The sequence below is a fragment of the Bos taurus genome, chromosome 23, assembly GCF_002263795.3.
Source record: "Bos taurus isolate L1 Dominette 01449 registration number 42190680 breed Hereford chromosome 23, ARS-UCD2.0, whole genome shotgun sequence".
NCBI lineage: Eukaryota > Metazoa > Chordata > Mammalia > Artiodactyla > Bovidae > Bos > Bos taurus.
This window is the reverse complement of record NC_037350.1, coordinates 40,427,777-40,450,097: the sequence shown is the minus strand read 5'-3', so window position 1 is coordinate 40,450,097 and position 22,321 is coordinate 40,427,777. Positions and strand designations below refer to the sequence as shown.

At 42.1% G+C, this 22,321-nt stretch overlaps 1 protein-coding gene across 20 annotated transcripts in view; it reads right to left on the bottom strand.

Moving 5' to 3' along the window:
* ATXN1 (ataxin 1) overlaps positions 1-22,321 on the bottom strand; it is a 419,791-nt gene that overhangs the window by 385,373 nt on the left and 12,097 nt on the right. The window contains exon 3 of one of the 20 annotated variants that reach the window (XM_059880662.1): positions 103-142. The exons of the other annotated variants lie outside the window; for them this stretch is intronic. The gene's annotated coding sequence lies outside the window, so the exon portion shown is untranslated. The remainder of the gene's footprint in view (positions 1-102; positions 143-22,321) is intronic. 20 annotated transcript variants of the gene reach the window in all.

The following is a 22,321-nucleotide window of genomic DNA, read 5'->3' as shown; positions in this document are numbered from 1 at the left end:
TACATGAACACAAAGCTTTCTGGAATTAAAAAGCAGAACAAAAAATATAGACATATATACACTATTGATACTATGTCGAATAGGTAACTAATGAGAACTTACTGAACAGCACAGGGAGCCATGCTCAAAGCTCTGTGGAGACCTAAATGGGAAGGAAATCCAAAAGTGGGGATATTTGTATACGAATAGCTAATTTGGGGCTTCCCAGGTGGCTCAGAGGTAAAGAACCCACCTGCCAATGCAGGAAATGTGGGTTCGATCCCTGGGTCAGGAAGATCCCCTGGAGAAGGAAATGGCAACCCACTCCAGTATTCTTGCTTGGGAAATCCCATGGACAGAGGAGCCTGGTGGGCTACCGTCCATGGAGTCGCAAAAGAGTCAGACATGACCCAGCGACTAAACGACAATAACAACACAGCTGATTCACTCTGCTGTACAGCAAAAACTAACAAAACATTGTAAGGCAACTGTATGTCAATAAAAAAGCTTTTTTAATGCTCATGGTAATAAAAATGATAACAGCTCTTTAAAAACCAATAAATATATGTTTTTTAATTCTACAAAATACAAGAAGAATATTAGAAGAAAACCCTCTATCATTCTTAGGAGCCATGTATACCAAGACTTATTAATCGTACCCTACATAAGGCTTGCATTCAGGTCTACTGCTCTTTTCTAATAAAATTTTCCTTCAAGTTCTCCTTTTGTCGTGAACTTGGGTTATGGCCTTCCCACTGGCTATATACAACCACACATATCTTTCAAAAGCTAATTGAAGCATAGAGAAGTTAAACATGATTTATTCAAGGTCAACTCTCCAGTCAGTGGAAAACCCATAAATACAGCCTCTCCATAAATACTGAAAGCGAAGAGGAACTAAAGAGCCTCTTGATGAAAGTGAAAGAGGAGAGTGAAAAAGCTGGCTTAAAACTCAGCATTCAAAAATCGAAAATTATGGCATCCGGTCCCATCACTTCATGGCAAACAGATGGGGAAACAATGGGAACAGTGACAGACTTTATTTTCTTGAGCTCCAAAATCACTTCAGATGGTGACTGCAGCCATGAAATTAAAAGATGCTTGCTCCTTGGAAGAAAAGCTATGACCAACCTAGACAGCATATTAAAAAGCAGAGACTACTTTGCCAACAGAAGTCCATCAGTCAAAGCTATGGTTTTCCCAGTAGTCATGTATAGATGTGAGAGTTGGACCATAAAGAAAGCCGAGCACTGAAGAACTGATGCTTTTGAACTGTGGTGTTAGAGAAGACTCTTGAGAGTCCCTTGGACTGCAAGGAGATCCAACCTGTCAGTCCTAAAGGAAATCAGTCCTGAATATTCATTGGAAGGACTGATGCTGAAGCCCCAATACTTTGGCCATCTGATGCAAAGAACTGACTCATTGGGAAAGATCCTGATGCTGGGAAAGACTGAAGGCAGGAGAAGGGGATGACAGAGGATGACAGATGGCATCACCGACTCGATGGACATGAGTTTGAGCAGGCTCTGGGAGTTGGTGATGGACAGGGAAGCCTGCTTGGCATGCTGCAGTCCATGGGGTTGCAAAGAGTCAGACATGACTGAGCGACTGAACTGAACAGCCTCTCCACCGTGAAGTTTCTGGGTGCTGGGCCATACTGCGTGAAGTTTTGACTCTTGAATGTTGTTTTCAAAATTCCCTTCGGTATTTTAAAGCAGCTCATGTTGACAAGCTAGCAAATTTCATTAACACTGCACAGTTTCACATTCTTGGGCCTATCACACACGCCAATTCATTTTTAACATGTGCATTTAAAACTTCCTTAAGATACTGTGTAACTGACTCAAAGATACAGGAATGGGAATGGGTTTAGTAGCCTAAAGTATATTTTCTTCCTATTAAATGCAGCTGAATCACAGTACAGGGTAAGAAGTTGCTGCAAAAAGAAACCCTCTGCATTTAAGGCATCACTCAATCATAGGAGACCATGTCCTAGGATAAGACTGCATGAGCAGTGTCTGGCAAGGGTGGAAAAGTAGGCTCTGGGAGTGCAAGATGCATTTAAAGGGGAAACATCATGAGAACTAAGCTGTATCAAGAAATGAGGGCGCCAGAGCTGTCATAAAAAAAAAAAAATCTAAGAGCATGTGCAGATTAAACAGATAACAAGAGGGATTTTTTTTTCTTTCTGTTTTATGAAAAGGGAGGTCATTCCTCTTGCTTTCAGGACCTTAAAAATTAAACCAGAGTAGCCAAGGGCTGGAAAGTTTTGAAGAGAGCCTTGAGCAGAACGCAGGACCTTAAAACAAGGAGAAACCCAACCCCAGGGAGTTTGTTTTACTTTGCTTTCTGCTACCACACTCAAAGACAACTTGATTGAACAAATGGGCTTTTTTTTTCTGGTATTGCTCTATCATGAAAAAGCTCATTTGCCATTTAATTTTTATCTAATCATGCTGGCTGTTTTCTATGTCTCTTTCTCTTGTCTACCCCCACCCCACCTACATTGGCATTCTCTGTGGTCAAAGAATCTGTTTCAGAATTAGTGTTCAATATAACAAATGTCAAGTAAACACTCTACACATTTCCTGTGCTATTTAAAGCATCCTAAGCAATTATTTGCTCTAAAGTATTAAACTGTAAATTTTCTTAGCTGTGCCAATTCCTATAGTAATAGCTGTCACAGAACAGTACTTAGAATCCTCAAATGCAGCTTTTAAATCAGCTACACTCTAAGTCTACATTTGCCAAGATTTTTCTAGTTTCCATATTTTTACAGCATGTTTTTGAGACAATGTACAAAACTGCAACAAAGTGTTATATGTAGCTCTTTTTTTCATATTTGAAGCTTATTAGTAGGCACATTGGTGTCTTTGAACATAGATTTTCTCTAAGCAAAAAGATGAGCGCAAGAAGATACACAGACCCCAACCTTAACCTCAATACTATACTGTTTTTTATTACAGGCCAAAATCATGACCTTTGAAAAATCACATTTGATAAAGCTCCAAATCATATAGTTGGTTCATAAAAAGGTCTCCTAACATTAGTTCTGTAAACAATGCATACTGTATCTATACATACAAACACATGCAACCCCAGAAAAATATTAATACAAGACATACATATATAAATGTGTATGTGGCAATGACTATCTACAGATACATATATGCCTTTATAAGCACTTTAATGTCTAGCTAGATGCGATTTTTTAAAATCTTTTAAATTCATTACATATTTCTTTGATGCCATGAGAGTAATGTAAAAGTAACCCAGGTCTATGCTCTTAATAACTAAGAGTGCATTAAACTGCCACCTTCTACAGTACTGTCTGACCTTGGGAAAAGATTTCATGCAATAGAGTATGATTTACAAACAAAAAATCAAAAATCTCCCTTGCTTATTTGTTTCAAGTAGTTAATTATTAGAATGTATTTTCCAAGTGATGAAAGAATTATAGTATTCCCACCACACCCGAGCCCATTTTGATTTTCACACGCTGCACCAGGTATTATTACTACTTGCTGAAAGATAGCATGAAAGCAGTCAGGGACAACAAGGTTACATTATCTTAACATGTTCCACTCAATGGCTCTCGACTGTGTTATGAAGTGCCTCACATTAGTTACCAAAAATGCATTGCTATTTTAAGAGTCACGCTATTAAGGAACCACATGTCTGTAGGGCTAATATTTGTGACTTATAACCTGACAAGATTTTTAGAGAGGTGTCTGCCCAGTTACATGAAATCAGCCTCTCGGATGGCCTGTTTGTTACCATCCCTCCAGAGCATATGCCTTGCCTGGGAGAGGATGCATCCTTCGAGAGCACCAAAGAAACCATCACTCCACCTCAAAATCCCCTACACTAGTTCTGGTCCTCCAGCCTGCACAACACAGCAGAGGACATGCTCCCTAACCTCTTTGTACAGATCTGACTCAGTTCCTCTTTAAGCCCACAATGGTGAGAACAAGGAGGAAGAAGTAAGAGATGACTGAGCCACGAGGAGAGATGAGAAAAAGGAGGGAAAACAAAATAAATATCTGACTGGGGATTTATCTCTGTGCACTTTCGTTAAAAATGTTTTCAAATATCACTGTTCTTTAGTGGCTACTACTTGCTTTTTTTTTTTTGCCTGCATCATGTGACATGGGGGATCCTAGCTCCCTGACCAGGGACTGAACCCCTGCCCCCTGCCCCCTGCCTTAGAAGCACTGGATCACCAGGGAAGTCCCAGCAGCTACTGCTAAGGTGGGAAGAAAGGTGACGTGATGCAGAAGGGCCCCACAGAGAGGACGTCAAATTCGTGATAATTATGAAATCTGGGTGGACAGTTACTAGAGTGCTCACTGAATTCTTATGCTTTACAGTTTATCTTAATTTTGCAACTACGCTTTTGTATAGAGCTCACATCAATGAAAGCAATTTTGCAAGTCTCACAATGACATGGGTGGTAAGTGGTAAAGTATAATTAGTTAAGGGCATAGGGCCTGAAGTTAAAATGCTATGAATTGAGTCACAGTCCTACCACTTACTGGTTGTATGACCTTGGGCAAGCTACTAACCCAGTTACCTTATCTGCAGACTGGAGATAATAACTCCCAAATAAGTTGACTGTGAAGATTAAGTGATCAGCACAGTGACAGACACATCCTAAATCCTCAATGTGCCAGCTAGCCCTTACTATTATTAAAAGGGTAGGTTCTTTGCACAATGACCTTTCTTGACTGTGTCCAGTAGATCAGGAATCTGGTAGATAAATACTGGTCAACCAATTTACAGTACTGAATAAAGATATCCACAATCAAACACAGACTTTTAAAAATGAAATCCCATATGCTGTTGTCTAGAAGATGTCTAAATTAATTAAGGAAACAAATATAACAGTCCACAAGTAAAGTGTGAGGAACCCAAGGGTCAAGGCACCTTTTCCAGGGAGCCTAATTAATATTAGCAATGTTAGCTGCATCATGTAAGAGAAGATCAATCCAGCATTAACTTTCAAGCTTAAAAACATTTACCATTCACCCTTAGCAGTATTCACAGTGCACAAAATATGTTAAGTCCTGACACCTTATGTGAGCAAAGAATAACAATTAGCAAAATCCATGTATATATCTTTCTAAAAGTTAGTCCCCTGATAATTATGAAAAGGCAATCAAACATGAATTTGTTTGAAGCCACAGGCCACAATTTATTCAACTTTATTGTTCCCTCTGAACAGTGTGCTTTGCACATACATAGTAGGTTTACAAGAAATGAACAAAATTAGGTTGACTGTAAAATGAGGAGGCTGGACAGAAAAATGTGCACAGTCCCTTCAACACCATAAATGATACACTGCCCAAATGATCAAACTACTAAATTCTGAATTTCATGGATGACCAAATGCCTCAATAACCAAACTATTAAATGTTCAACTTCCCAAATGCAAACTGCCTATATGATCGAACCATCATCAACCTTAGTTGATCCTCACAGCTAAATTCAACAATGAGCTGCAACATTAAAAATGACAGTTATTGAAGATATTCTTCCTTCCTTAATTTCAATTTATGTGAGCATGAGCAACCTACAGCTCCTGGTTTCAGTATTTAATTCTATTATCACAGTATTAAGAGTATGCCAAGGCTCTAAGTCCCCAGAAGCATAAAGAAACTGGCGACTCTGAGAAATACATATGTTTTGAAGCCACAGGAAGAAAATTAGGACATTTCCTTTTTTTCCTCAATAATTCCTGATCTCCTTTTTGTGTATTTTTTGAGCATTAGTTGTTATTTAATACAATGGCTCTCCAGGGAGAAAGAAAATCAACCTAAAAATAAGACTTTTCCAGAGATAAAGAGAGATAGTTGCAATAGAAATTCACCAGAAGGGAATAATCTATTTTATATAGCAGTTAGAACCTTATAAATAGAAAATATACTTTTAAAGTCATAGCATAGGTTTAGAACTGGCCAAAATTGAGTTTGATCAGTATTTGAGGAGTTACTGATTACTGATGAAAGCAAAGGAAAATCCTAATTGAAGGATTAAATTTATCTCAAGATCAGCCACTCACATGTCTGTACCTCTGTCATAAAGTGTTTATGAGTTTGATGTACAATATAGTCCAGACATAAGTCTCCTTCCAGAGAGCAGAAACTCCTTATTATACACATTCCAAACTGAGATAGATCCATTAGCATTTCACCTACATAAGAACAACTCCTAAAAGTTATTGGCAAAGGTTATTTGTAGATAAAGAATCAAAAGACATAAAGATTTCCAAATCAAAATGTAATGGTCTTTAATCTTGTGAAGCACATGTTTAAAGAAAATTTAACTAAAAAGCAAGAGCAAAACCATGTTCCCTCTACAGAAACTAGCAAATAAAGAATATATGCACAGAACACCTGGATTTGCTTCCCTGTTTCCCTGCCAGTGACTTCCATATATACATATATATGTATACACACACACACAGAGATAAAACAACTAACAGTCAAACATTCGGAGCACTGAATGACATGCAGTCATCAGATACACTCTCACACAAAAGAGAGCAAGGCTGATGCTATTTCAATATCATGAAATATTTTCCTAACTGTGCACAGATGGAAGTACAGACTTTTCTGCCAACTGCCTGGTTCAGAAACTTTGCTCTATTTTTAATTATTTGGTTCAGAGGACCCGTTTGTGATTAACTTCTGTGTTGGATGGAAAAGCAAGTAAAGTTCCTGACCCCACAGCAAAGAACACTGAGAGAAGTTTAATTATTTTTCAACAGTGAGTGTAATATTGTAAACCACGTGTAGGGACAACTAATTTATCAAAGACCTGTTGAAGGTTCTTGTAGTTCAAAGCTATGAAGTGTTATCAGTAAAACAAAAATTCAGGAAGTCTTAAGGAAGTGACATCAAAATGAAGTTCTGGTTTTGTCTCCTCTTTTTTGTTGTTTTTAAAAATTGAGATATAGTTGACATATAATATTATATTAGTTTCAGGTGTACAACATCATGGTTGCATATTTGTATACACTGCAAGACGATCACAGTAAGTCTAGTTATCACCATCTAATGACGTCCTTAATGACAAATAAATGTTCATCTTTGAGAAATGCCAATGGAATGAGAAATGGGGAGGAAAGAATTAATAGTATTACAAGGCCTAATGTTATTAGCACTAGAAGTTTCAGTTTTGACTGGGATCCGGGAATGGAATGCCAAAGTTTTACGCACAGGAAATGGACTCAGATGCAAGAAGAAGTTGGTCAGGAAACTCAAACCATAGAATTCAGAATCACACACCAGAATCGCTGAGCAAGATAAAATCCCAGAAGAGAAGCAGAAAGAGAAGCAGAGGTTCAGCAATAAGACAGAAAAGATAGTCAAGGTAAGAATGGAGCAAGTTGGATTTGATTTGTATTTTTAAGAGCTGTGTTACTTTTTAAAAGTTGTTTCAAAAAGAAAACAGTAAATCCAAGGAACAGATTAATATAAATACAGAAAGAAATAAAATAGAAGGGATCCAGTTAAGAACCTTGAAGGTAGAATAGAGCTAAAACCTAAAAAACCTTTACTCCTAGAGTAGTTTTCTTTTGATCAATTTCTCTAAAAGTTTAACACATCCTGTATTTTAGTCTTTGATGTACCTGTAAAATCTCAGATTCTACAAAACCATATTCCACAGAGAGCCAAAATGTTTTAGGGGTACTGCTGCTGCTGCTGCTAAGTCGCTTCAGTCGTGTCTGACTCTGGGCGACCCCATAGACGGCAGCCTACCAGGCTCTTCCATCCATGGGATTTTCCAGGCAAGAGTACTGGAGTGGGGTGCCATTGCCTTCTCCTTAGGGGTAATAGTCATTGCTAAAAACCATGTTTGCAAATGAGTCCAGGATCAATGCCAGAGTGATCTGGGAACTGAAAACACAAAGCAACAAGCACCTAATTTCTCCTTGAGAAGTGCAGACATGGAGAGAACCTTTGCAGAGTGGTCTTAATTCTGGGCTTTCCAGGTGGCGCTAGTGGTAAAGAACCCACCTGCCAGTGCAGGAGATGTAAGAGACGCAGGCTCAATCCCTGGGTTAGGAAGATCCCCTGGAGAAGGGCATGGCAACCCACTCCAGTATTCTTGCCTGGAGAATCCCAGGGACAGAGAACCCTGGCAGGTTACGAGTCCATAGAGTCACAAAGAGTTGGACATGACTGAAGCAATGTGGCACGCATGCACTTAATTCTGAAGTTCAGCTTATTAAACCACTAGCACAGCTTGTGACTGGGTTGGTTCATATGGCACGACCCTTAAATGGACACATACACACTTGTGGGCAATTATGAAACTTCAATAACTGGAAGCAATTCAAGCAGTCATCATATGGAAGGAAGAAAGGTGATCTGTTCCAAAACGTCCGATATAAAGCTGACTCCTGTTATGCATATTCATGCTCTTCCTTCTCTACCATGCAAATCAGAGAAGTAGATGCATGGGTATGTGTGTTGGCAAAAGACTAGAATATTTTTAAAAAACAGAATTAGAAAAAAGCACATCTAGGGCTGAATTATTGATAGTTGCAAATAGCTTCATAATTCCAATGTAGTATGATTACTATGGGCCACAGGCCATGGCTTAGAAATGGTTTTTATTTCGTTTAGAAATGTTTCTATTTGCTCTAACAATAGCCACTATGCTAGGATGGGATTTGACCTGTGTCTTTGTCCATAAAACAATCCTATGAAATATGTAAACACGAATTCAATTTTCTTTAAGTCAAGAAAAGCAAAAATACGGTTGTCAGAACAAGAACGGCTTTCTGTGGGATATTCTAGTTAAATGAAAGCTATTCAACTTGAATCAATTGCTGTATCCATTCTCCAATACACAGCAGATTTATATTTCACAAGGTTTTTGACACAGAACAAAATGTTACTGAAATATCTCTTCCATTCCTTTTGTCCTACATAACATTCCAGGGGCTGAACTCCCAACATGGGGCATATATTTGTCAGCTTCTGTTTGCACTGTTCTATTCTCGTTTGTCTTTGTTGCAAATTTTCCATGTTGACCCTTTCCTGGCCAAACATTAATATAGACCTTTGGTTGTGTTGCAACTCATAATTTAAAAATCTTATGTTTTTATTCTGCACCATCTTTAAGCATCCATAACTTTTAAAATTAAGCCCTGCTGTTTACATCAATGATAGAACTTTTTTTAGCATACATCTGCTTGTATAAACACTAGACATCCAGGGAGAAAATTATTGTGATCCAACAATCCTCACATTCCTATATAAAACCAATCACTTGAGGATTTAAAAGCTAGATCTGTGGCGACAGACAGGCTAGAACTAGCAGGAACAAGTCTGTACAAGATGAATTTATCCTCCACTGCCTTTGTGCCAGGTCATCCCAGGACTAGGCTTGTGGGCAAATGCCAAGATGGAAAGAATGGGTTGGTGCCTGTTTTCTAGCATATCTGTGTAAAGACTCAATAAGTGCTCAGAAGGAGTTGCTGCTCTGAAAGCGACATACGGTGAGTCGCTGCCACGTGGTCCTGGCCACTGAATGCCTAAAGCCGGGGCAGCTCAAACTCAGTCAGAAACAGATTTCAGACAGTGGGGAGCTAAAACCCTGGATCTCAGAGATGATGTCCAAGAGGAGGTCTCTGAAGCTGGGTGTCATCCTTTAGGGTGGCCCAGAATTAAATGGTGACGCATTATGCCTCCTGGTGAGTTCATATATACTTTGAATGGCCCAGACACCAAGTCCCGTGGACTTCCACCGAAGATCTTGGGGCAGGGAGAGTTGTCCACCAGCACTCTCTGTGACCTGTTAGAGAGAAACATTCTTAGCTACTCCGTCACCAAGCAAAACTCCCCAGCCAGGCTCTAGTGCCTTTACGCCTAGGAAAAATCTGTAAAGAGACTGCAGCGAGGACGCCTACAAGAGACATGGCCTTTGTCTGGTCTGTAGAATCCCCGGGGAAGATTCCACATCTAAAATCTAGCTTCAGAAAGTCTCAGGGCGAATCAGATTCTAAGTATTTTTGAAACCTACAGCACAGTCGACCATCAGTGATCAATTACTTCTGCAAAGACAGAAAAGGCTCCGTGATAGTTGTTATACATGCTTCTGACATTAAGAGATGGATGGTGATTTCTACTCAAAGATGAACCGCTAGATGTCATGGGACCGTAGAGGATTGTCATCAAAGCGATCACGACCCAGTGTCCCGGTGTATCTCCAGGCCAGAAGGTGTACACTGGATTCACAGGGGCTTCATGGGATTCTTAACTCGCTTCTGCATCATCCAGCAGAAAGACACACAGGACCTATCTATCTGGAAGTAATCTGTCTTCCCTTCCACATAGGAAAGGACTTCCCAGAGAAGATGGCATCAATTTTCAAGATTCCATAGACGAGATCAATACAATTTCCTGATTTTTGGGGGTTTTTTGCTGACACTGTTGCATTAAAGGAAATAAAGCCTGAGAAGCTCAACTTCAAAGGTGCAGTGACTGCAGAAGAAAAAAATAAACACTCTCTACCTATCCATCAAATTCAAGCCAGGCCAGGAACCAACATCAAAACTTATAAAGAAATGTTTCAACAGGCAAGAAGGGCTGGCTTACATTCAAGGGGCTATCCTCTTTGGCCATCTTTCCAGCTCTATCTCAAAACTGCTGTTAGGTCACTTCAACTAAGCAAAGTTGTCTTTTCAGTCTACAAATTCAGAGACACAAATGAATAAGACTTGAGAGATCTTGGCCCCACAAGGTGATGAAGAAAGTCCTGAGCTTCATGCAAGTCGGAAGATCTGGGTAGACAGCCCAGGCACATGCATTTTAGTCCCTGGAACCAAGGAAACCTGTCAACCTCTTTGGCTTTGTTCCCTCCTCTAGAAAATGCCGAGGATACCCTCAAGGAGTTATGATGACCGTCCAAGGAAACCCTTCGTTCAAGGCACTCCAACTCCTGTGATATGCTATTATCGTCTGAGCTGGACCCATGACACGGCTAGTCACTGCACACAGTCCAGAAGACTGAGGTCTTTAGTTCTGCATTTACTAATCAGAGGCTCAGACTGCCAAACATTGCTAAGAGAAAAGGGTAGTTCTGACTAGTCCTACTGGAGAAACAGGAAAACAAAGAACTTTCATCCCAGCAAAGTCTTTGAAGACCCTACATATTTAAAATGGGAAAGTGTTGTTTTTTTTTTTAATTTTTTAAGGAAATCATTTCTGGAGACTTCAGGGCAAAGAGTAAGAAGGGTAGCATTTAGAGAAAGAAATTCTGAGATTAGTCAGGTCACTGAATGTTCTCTGCACAGCAGAACAGCAAACAGTGAGTGAGTGTTCATTTCCATAGATTAATAACCCTCTCTCCAGGGCTTAAAGATGATATGAACTGTGACTTCCAGAGTTTTGTTTGGAGAAGGCTCATCTACTCCTGGTAAGGCTTGTGTTTCAAGGACACACTCAAAAATATTTTTCTTCATTTCAGATTGTTTCTTACTCACATTGGCCCGTTCTAATCTCTAGGATGACCAAAATGGATCAAAAGCTTGCTGGGGTGACGGGGGTGGGGAGGGTGGGGAAACAGTTTTTCCTCTTTTTTTGGATCTGTTTACAAGGATCATTAAAATAGTCTTGTTCATTCGGATGACTCTGGGATGGAAAAAAAAAAAATAATAACCTGTTCCTTCTGAAGAGGAGACAGAGGTCTAAAGGGTTACAGAGGCTTCAACAGAACAGGAAAGCCAAAATAAAACACAAAATTTGATCTTAGATGCTATCACTATATTTCCTTCAAATGCAATAGAAAGCCAAGTTTTATGGATGGAGATTTTTAAATAAATAACTACATCATCTTTTTTCCTGTCAACAAACAATAGATAACTGGTCTTAGGGGCCTAGGGCCTCTTATAAAAGAAAAAAAAAAAAACCAACATGCTAATCTTATGAAAAATGTCGGATCAAGCAGCAGAGGCAGCCGCCGAAAGGAAACATTCTTTTCTCAGCTCCCTATAGAAAGACTGTCTCCCCACAAAACTTGGGGTCACACTTCTCAATGGTGTGGGTGACGGCCACAGAGGCAGCTCCAGAGGTGAATCGGGAATGGAGCCCTGACAAAGGGAAGAATATTCTAAATGCACCCAGCGGTCTTTCTGCCCCCCTCTGAGAACCTGCCCGAACAGAGCAAGGTAGAAAGGGCTTTGGGGCGCTGTGGTGGACAAAGGGCCCTGGGCCGCGGTTCCTAACGACAGACTCCCTACAGAACCTCCGTCGGACGCACACACACCTTCACATCAGTGATCGCCAGTGGACATCCTCTACCTGGAAGAGGCATTTTCACCCACCAGCAGCAGGGCAACTTCTAGACAAACTCACAAGACAAGACAGAGGAGGTGCGCACTCACAGGGGCAGGGAACACCACGGCCAGCGGCTGGCCCACCCCACCAGCCCCCTTCCTCCTGAGCAGGTCAAAGCCGGAGGGGTTTAGGGCTCCCCGTCCATGGGGTGCTTCACTTCCACTTGACCCATCTCGCTTAAGCCTCCAGAACTACTCTCTTCCAGATAAAATGATCTCCCTGGGGAAATTATCCTATCAAGAGCTTTCACCTGAATTGGAGAGCCGGGTCACAAGAGCACGCGCGTAGGGAGACTGATCGAAGCGAAGAACAGATGTTAAGGAGGTAAACCTCGAATCTGCTCATTCATCCCACAGGACGGCGGTGTTCCTAAGAATCCTCTCATATAATCAAAATCCAACAGGAAAATATTTTCATTACAGAGAAAGACAGATTTAGACATTCAAAAACAAAAGTAATTTTTGCCCTGCACTGATGTTCAATAATAATAGTGTTTGGCATGGCTATAAGTGTAGTATTACAAAACTGAGATATCCCTAAGCAAATCCAGCATTCTAGTTTATTACTTTCATTCTAGAAAATTCATCACTGGGCTTTTCTTTCGTCTGAGCATAGCTTTCTTACAAATTTTGCTCACCTTTATCACCAATTGTTTGATGCACAAACAACGGTATTCAAACCAAAACAGTATTCAAACCCAAAGACACCACGGCTTTTTCCACCACTTAGGTCCATGAGGCCCCAGGCTGGTTCCAGACCACAATCCTTTAAGTCATGGTCTGTATAAATAGATGAAATCACATCCAGTTTGTATCCTGAAAACCCACATTGTAGAGGAAATGCTTAACATTTATTGCAGCCCTACTGGGTGCCAACTGCCAAGAATGGGGGGGAAAGACAAAGGTCCCTGGTGTCTCCACGCTGGGAAAAGAGATGTGGAATGTTTCAAAAGCAGAAGAGCAGGGGGCCTGACAGGCAACACAAAACCAGTCCTGGGAGGAAAGGACTCCAAACCCAGACTCTAAGAATGGGCCAGAGTGAGCCCCCTAGATAGAGGCAGGTAGGGAAGGGGAAGAGCGTGGCTAAATGCTGTAACACAATAAGAAAGGACAAGGTACTTGGAAGGAGAAAACTAAATGACTGAAGCAAATAAGGGGCAATAGACGAGGGACAGGGCTAAACTTGCAGGACGAAGTTAAGTATTCAGAAGTTCAATGAAAAACCAAGGAGAGGCAGACGGACAACAGAGATGCAAACAGATATCTAAGAAGAGGAAATGTCCACTTCGGCCTCAGAGAGGAATACCACTGAGGAGGGATTTAGCACATCCCAGACCATGGGGTCTCGAAGAGTCAGACACGACTGAGCGACTTCACTTTCACTTTTCACTTTTCACTTTCATGCACTGGAGAAGGAAATGGCAACCCACTCCAGTGTCCTTGCCTGGAGAATCCCAGGGACAGCAGAGCCTAGTGGGCTGCTGTCTATGGGGTTGCACAGAGTCGGACACGACTGAAGCGACTTAGCAGCAGCAGCAGCAGACCACTGTAGATCAGCAGGGCCACTGGGCCCAGTGCAGGCCTGGAGGCCAGATGCCCTCAGAGCTCCAGACCCAGGAAACTGCTCCCAATCTCCTGCCCGAAGAGCTCTCTCCAGGGAAGAGCTGCAATGGCAGGGAGGCCGGGCAGGGTGAGGAATGTCAAACCCGAGGGAGGCCTTTAGGACCAAGGGAGCAGAAGGTGTGGGGAGCCCTGGAGAACGGGTCAACCTCGGCCGGGCCTGAAAATCCAGACTGATGGCTCCAGGCCCACATGAGGGTGGCTGCCAGGCCTCCTGCACGGCCCCCAAGTTCCCCGAGAGAAAGAGGGTCAGCCACACAGGGCGGAGAGCCCCAACGGCAGGCAGAGGAGACGAGACACCTAGAAGAGCCGTGTCCCTTTTTAGGCACCAGGAACCGGTTTTGTGGAAGACAATGTTTCCACACGGGAGGAGAGGAGGCATGGTTTAGGGATTACTCAAGCGCACCACATTTATTGAGTTCACTGAGCAGGAGGGAGAGCTCAGGCCATAATGCGAGCGATGGGGAGCGGCTATAAACACAGATGAAGCTTCCATAGCTTGCCCGCCCACCCGCCCGACACTCACCTCAAGCTGGGCGGCCCGGTTCCTAACCAGCAATGACTGGGACTTGGTCCGTGGCTGGAGGTTGGGGACCCCTGACTAGAAAACTGGCCCAGGATGAATCAAGGTCAAGGAGTGAGAAGTAGGTGGGAAAGTAGAAAGGGCCCTGAGCAATGGAAAAGCACTAGGTGGCGCCAGTGGAAAAGACCCCACCTGCCAATGCAGGAGGCATGAGACACTGGTTCAATCCCTGAGTCGGGAAGATCCCCAGCAGGAGGGCCTGGCACCCCACTTCAGTACTATTGCCTGGTAATCCCATGGACAGAGGAGCCTGGTGGGCTGAAGTCCATGGGGTCACACAGAGTCAGACACAACAGAAGCCACTTAGCACACACGCAAGGTTTCAACGTGGAGCGGTTCCCAAGGGGTGAAGTGGGCAGATGAGAAGGAGAACTTAGCCAAGCCAAGTCGCTGACCAGCCTGGTGCAGAATGTGACCTGGGGTCACCCCTCTTTGTCCTTCCAGGTTGGCCCTGGGCACAATCACAGAAGAAAAGAGAGACATCCTACAAAAAACTTGAATTTTCTTACAACACAAAGTCAAAGAATCCAAATAAAAGGAAATCAGACTGGAGAAACAGCTGCAGTACATATGACTTTAAAAAAGATCAATATCCAGAACACACAAAGAACTCAGAGACACAGATGAGAAAATATCAAGACTCACTGCTAATTGTGTAAAAGAAAATCAGTAAATAAACACATATGGAAATGTTCTATAACTGAGAGAGATCAAAGGAATGCATATTTTAAAGCCAAGGAGGCCATTAAATTAGCCAAAAAGAGTAAGTCTCACCATTAATCAGGTGGAAGCAAGACAATCATATATCATCAGTAACAATGCAAATATTGTCTTTTAGAAAGTAATTCAGAGCAAGGGCCCCTCTATCAAGGAATGAAGTCTTCTGATGTGACTGTAATCCGAAGAAAATACTTAAGCGTATAGAGGTATTCACTGCAGTTTTCTAACAGTAAACAATCAGAAGCAACTCCAACGTCCACAAATAATACAAAACTGAAATTAAAAGAAAACAACTTGGTAGTATCCTTGCAAAGGATAACTGCACAGTCGAAGTTGTAAATTGGAATGCTCACACTAAACAGAAAAAGCAAAAGTGAAAAAAGATATATGTTAAATTGTCAAGACTAAAAGACAACGCCTAACAGCAATTATGATTGATGGACTGGGATGGCAGAGTCAAAGGGGACTTTTGCTTTTATTGGTTTCCTCTTACTGTCGTGAAGTATAGGCAACAGACGTTTAAAATGTAATATTTCTATCCATTCTATAGCAGTGAACTCCCTCTTCTTCTTTTTTTTTTAATTTTTTTAAATTTTATTTTATTTTTAAACTTTACATATTGTATTGGTTCTGCGATATATCGAAATGAATCCGCCACAGGCATACACATGTTCCCCATCCTGAACCCTCTTCCCTCCTCCCTCCCCATACCATCCCTCTGAGTCATCCCAGTGCACCAGCCCCAAGCATCCAGTATCGTGCATCCAACCTGGACTGGCAACTCGTTTCATATATGATATTATACATATTTCAATGCCATTCTCCCAAATCATCTCACCCTCTCCCTCTCCCACAGAGTCCAAAAGACTGTTCTATACATCAGTGTCTCTTTTGCTGTCTCATATACAGGGTTATTGTTACCATCTTTCTAAATTCCATATATATGCATTAGTATACTGTATTGGTGTTTTTCTTTCTGGCTTACTTCACTCTCAGGCTCCAGTTTCATCCACCTCATTAGAACTGATTCAAATGTATTCTTTTTAATGGCTGAGTAATACTCCATTGTGTATATGTACCACAGCTTTTTTTTTTTTTTTAAACTTTACATAATTGTATTAATTTTGCCAAATACCAAAATGAATCCGCCACAGGTATACATGTGTTCCCCATCCTGAACCCTCCTCCTTCCTCCCTCCCCATACCATCCTTCTGGGTCGTCCCAGTGCACTAGCCCCAAGCATCCAGTATCGTGCATCGAACCTGGACTGGCAACTCGTTTCTTACATGATATTTTACATGTTTCAATGTCATTCTCCCAAATCTTCCCACCCTCTCCCTCTCCCACAGAGTCCATAAGACTGTTCTATACATCAGTGTCTCTGAACTCCCTCTTCGATGGAGCAAATCGACCTCCTAGAGAACATCACACGCAGATCATGGAAGGCTGTCTACATCCTCTCAAGTCTCAGTGGTCCATGTAGGATTTAAACCTGGCCACAAAGGGCTGAAGAGACCCTCCTACCCTTAGTACCCACCCTCCAAAGACACAACTCTTTCCTTTGCTTTTTTTTATGGCCCTTAAATTCCATACCTCCCCCCTCTTTCTTTTTATAAAATTACATATTGATAGGCTTTGTTGTTGTTCAGTCGCTAAGTCGTATCTGACTCCGCGACCCCAGGGACTAGCTCGCCAGGCTCCTCTGTCCATAGGATTTCGCAGGCAAGAATACTGGAGTGGGTTGCCATTTCCTTCTCCAGGGGATCTTCTCGAATCAGGGTTCAAACCCGTGTCTCCTGCAGGTGAACTCTTTACCACTGAGCCACCATGCAATATAAAGTGAACATCCATTTGATTCTTCCAACAATCCTGTGAGAAAGATGTTGTCATCATCCCCACTTTACAGATGAGAAAACCGAGAATCACAGACTTATGAAAAGTGAACATCCATTTGATTCTTCCAACAATCCTGTGGGATAGATGTCATCATCCCCACTTTACAACTGAAGATCACAGACTTAAGAAATGTGGCCTGGGACACACATCTAAGCAGCTGGAGCCAGAATTCAGACCTCAATCTCCCTGTCTTCAAAGCCTTCACTTCTTACCATTCCACATCCTGCCTCTTCCCTTCCTTCCTCCCTCCCTGTGAAAACAAATAAGACAACAAAACAAGAAGACTCTTAAATGTCACCTCTTCTACTTGCACTGGCTGCCTAGAAAAACCATTCCATGAATCAGGAGACATCAGTACCAACTGCTTACAGATTAACCAATAAGACAAGGTAATGGTCTGTGCACACCAATTGGGAAAGTTGATGCAGAAGAAAAAAGAAATTACCTCCAGCCTCAACTCTGCACCTGCAGGTAAAAGCCAAACGGCACCCAAAAATGATTTCTACTTGCAAATTAAAAGCCAAATGTGACCCTTGACGCTATTGCAGAGAAGAGATTCTTCGCTCTCCTTGCAAAGAAATTATCCATAATTAGCAGAAAGATTCCCTCCAGCGATAACACAGCCACTCCAGAAAAGGATGTTGTTTGGGGTACGGTAGCAAGAAGAGGGAAAAGAAGCTGAAGAAGCAGTAAGGTATAAAACTAATAGAGATGGGGTGATGGATGATTTTAGGCACCCCTTCTGACTTACTTTATAAACAGTGACACAATAATAGCCGAAAATGTAAATTCTAATTAAAGACGAAACGGAACAAAGTCAAACAACAGCAAATGATGTTTGACAGAGCAAAGGTCTGGTGGGGGGAGGAGGCATGGAACCAAGAGGAAGAATGACAATCAAGTCTGTTCATGGAACTGTGCCTTGTGAGAGACAGAAGGATCCTGAGTGCTTATTTCTTTCACCCACTTGCTTTACTGTAATTGGAGAAACTGAGGCCCAGCAAGGTGGGTGGCTGGTCCAACTCACCTTGCAGCAGGGCAGTTAAAAAGAAACTCTCGGTCTCCCCAAAACCGGTCTAACAGCTTTCCACCACACCCCATTCATGCCACAGAGTCCTGGAAAGCCACTCCATGTGAAATCTTTTGGGGGGGAAAAAAAAGCATTAAACATTCTATAACTATTAAATTCCTTTTTAAATAATTTTCAAATGCACAGGGGTACGCTGAAAAAGAAAAGAAAAAAAGAAGCCTGGTTTTGATTTCTTTTGGAAAATCGCACAGCGCTCAACACTTAACCTCGTATTGAGTGAAATATTAACAGGCCATAGAATGGTTTCAGTGTTCCTTCAGTAAAGCTAAACAGAATTCGAAAAACATATCCCCCAGGCCTACAGTGGAGTTTCTGGAGCACACATTAAACTCTACGCTCCGCTCAACAAGCCCGTCACTGTTAAGTAACTCATCAGAAAATAAAGAGGGAATTACCAAAGGGGAATTGCCAAGCAATTAGTTCTCTGAAGCAGATGACATACAACTGTTGTAAGGGAGGAGCTTCCCCGTTAGTCATATGTCAGAGTCAGAGCTTCCTAATCTGTAAATAAAACGCATCACATATGATTACAGCTGGGCTGTAGGCTGGGGTTGCCAGCCTCACGCACAAAGAGTAAATCCCAAATCCTTCTGTTCTGTGTGTCTACAAAGCAAGACTGGGCTCTGAAGACACTTTAAAAAAAAAAGAAAATCCATGGTAATTTTCTTTCCTTTATGGAAGTATAATTGACCTACAACACTCCGTTACATCCAAGGGCATGAGAGAGTGATTCGATATTTCTACATGTTACAAAACGATCACCACGTTGGTAATTTTCCTTCAGTGTAAGAAAGACAAGCTCTATGTTTTCCCTGCACAGGCTAAGAGAGAAAAATGATCTTGCTTCTCTATCCTGTTGACATGAGTCAGTGAGGATTCATCTCTGGTCCAGTGGAGGTGAGACAGGGAGGGGCAGGGACAGGAGGGGACCCAGCACTCGCCTCCCAGTGGATCCCTGACGCAGGAGTCACCTCCCTTCACTGCATGCTTTGTTCTTAAGAGTTGGATTAGGTGCCACCCCCCATCTATCAAACTGGAGACAAAAATAGTTCCAATCGGCCAAATCTGGCAAGCGGAGCGTGGACCCAGTGAAGCTCTTTTTGAGAGTCAAAAGTTCACCACCTCGCTGGGACTCTGGACGCCAAACATTTGGAGCCCAACTTAAGCCAATCCTCTGAAACACAGATAAGCATATGCCATGGTCATCATTTTCTTCCATTAATAATTATTGAAAGTGCGTAGGAATCTCAGGGAGGTAAGACAAAGACTGAAAGAATGGGAAACAGCTTGTAGGTGACCCTGGACAGACAGGCAAGCCTGGAAAAGGAGGGCTCATGGCCCATGAACCTCCCCTGATCCCGACCTCTGAGAGCCTGCCACACTTCTGCCGTGGGTCTTTAAATGCTGCTCCTGGGCATTACCCTGCCTTCTTACAGACGGGGCTGGGGGCTTGATAGACAGTGCCTGGCAGCAATAAATACAGGCTGGGGTCCCAGCATGACTCCACCGCTTGACAGCTGGGCAGTCTTGGGCAAGCGACTTAACCACTCTGTGCTTCAGTTTCCTCACTTGTGAAATGCAGATAATAGCAGTGCCTGCCCCGGAAGGTCCACAGTGAAGATTAAAAGAGTTAAAACACAGAAAGCGTGGACTATGGATCATCTCTTTGTTTCCTTTAGGGTCTAGCTGGCATAACACCCTTCACACCTTAGATGTTCATTAAATCTTAACAGACAGCACTGTCTGCAGCCCTCTGGAGTTGCTGAGCTGTTTTCTCCAGTTATATCACTCCTATCTTAACCTTCTGATCTTTTATAAAAGTTAGGTAAGTCACAGCCTCATTCTGGGCCATTTAGGGGAATACAGAAGGCCCAATGAAATAACACAGGTTAAAAAATAAATACACAGTCCTCAAATATTCCTTAATTATATTAAGACTGAGTCCCCTGTAACAGCAATACAACCTGATAATTTCCAGCCTTCTCCTTCACTTTGAGCCATATAGTCTTAGGATCTTTCTCCCTAGAGCCAAGGCTCACTGATTCTATATTTTCTATAAAGTATAAATGAGAAGTCAAATTGTTTGCAAAGCTCTGGCTAGCAGCCAGAAATATATTTGTTGTTGTTGTTGTTTAGTCATAAGTCATGGATGACTCTTTGCAACCCCACGGACTGTAGCCTGCCAGGCTCCTCAGTCCATGGGATTTCCCTGGCAAGAATACTGGAGTGGGTTGCCATTTCCTCCTCCAGGAGATCTTCCTGACCCAAAGATCGAACTCAAGTCTCCTGCAATGGCAGGCGGATTCTTTACAACTGACCCACCAGGGAAGCCCAGAAATACATAATCTGGAACCAGATTACAAATTGCCAACATCCATTGGATCATCGAAAAAGCAAGAGAGTTCCAGAAAAACATCTATTTCTGCTTTAATGACTATGCCAAAGCCTTTGACTGTGTGGATGATAACAAACTGTGGAAAATTCTTCAAGAGATAGGAATACCAGACCACCTTACCTGCCTCCTGAGAAATCTTTATGCAGGTCAAGAAGCAACAGTTAGAACTGGACATGGAACAGACTGGTTCCAAATTGGGAAAGGAGTACGTCAAGGCTGTATATTGTCACCCTGCTTATTTAACTTATATGCAGAGTACATCATGAGAAATGCTGGACTGGATAAAGCACAAGCTGGAATCAAGATTGCCTGGAGAAATATCAATAACCTCAGATATGCAGATGACACCACCCTTATGGCAGAAAGTGAAGAAGAACTGAAGAGCCTCTTGATGAAAGTGAAAGAGGAGAGTGAATAAGTTGACTTAAAATTCAACATTCAGAAAACTAAGATCATGGCATCCGGTCCCATCACTTCATGGGAGATAGACAGGGAAACAATGGAAACAGTGACAGACTTTATTTTGGGGAGCTCCAAAATCACTGCAGATGGTGACTGCAGCCATGAAATTAAAAGATACTTTCTCCTTGGAAGAAAAGCTATGACCAACCTAGACAGCATATTAAAAAGCAGAGACATTACTTTGCCAACAAAGGTCCATCTAGTCAAAGTTATGGTTTTTCCAGTAGTCACGTATGGATGTGAGAGTTGGACTCTAAAGAAAGCTGAGCACCGAAGAATTGATGCTTTTGAACTGTGGTGTTGGAGAAGACTCTTGAGAGTCCCTTGGACTGCAAGGAGATCCAACCAGTCAATCCAAAAGGAAATCAGTCCTGAATATTCATTGGAAGGACTGGTGCTGAAGCTGAAGTTCCAATATTTTGGCCACCTGATATGAAGAACTGACCCACTGGAGAAGACCCTGATGCTGGGAAAGACTGAAGGCGGGAGGGGAAGGGGACGACAGAGGATGAGATGGTTGGATGGCATCACTGACTCGATGGACATGCACTTGAGCAAGCTCCCAGAGTTGGTGATGGACAGGGAGGCCTGGCCTGTTGTAGTCCATAGGGTCCCAAAGAGTCAGACACAACTGAGCGACTGAACTGAACTGACTGATATATATATAAATGTGTATACATATGAATATTCACGCACATTGGAAAAAGAAATGGCAACTCACTCCAGGATTCTTGCCTGGGGAATCCCATGGACAGAGGAGCCTGGTGGGCTCCTGTTCATGGGGCCACAAAGAGTCGGACACGACTGAATGACTAAGCACATACACACACACATACACACTAACACACACACATCACATTCAAGAGTCCACATGGAAGCTATCAAACACACTCATATTACTGTGATTTATCAAAGTATAGTAAATGAATTACCACAAATGAACAATTGCTCCCGAACAAGTAGGTGGCACAATGTGATTTACGCATATCATATGAGATGAATAAATCCACGGTGGAAAAGATCAAAGGCAAAGCTGGAATTGTTGTTAACATGTACAGGGCTTCACTGAAAATCTTCTTAATAAAACTGTTTAGAGGAAAATAGAGGGATCATTTGTTTAAATGAAAAGAGATACTGCATATGTTGAATTTCAAAAGCAGCATTCATTTTCATACACACACATTAGATCTGGCTAAAATTAGCTCCAGTTTCTACTTTATTTTTTT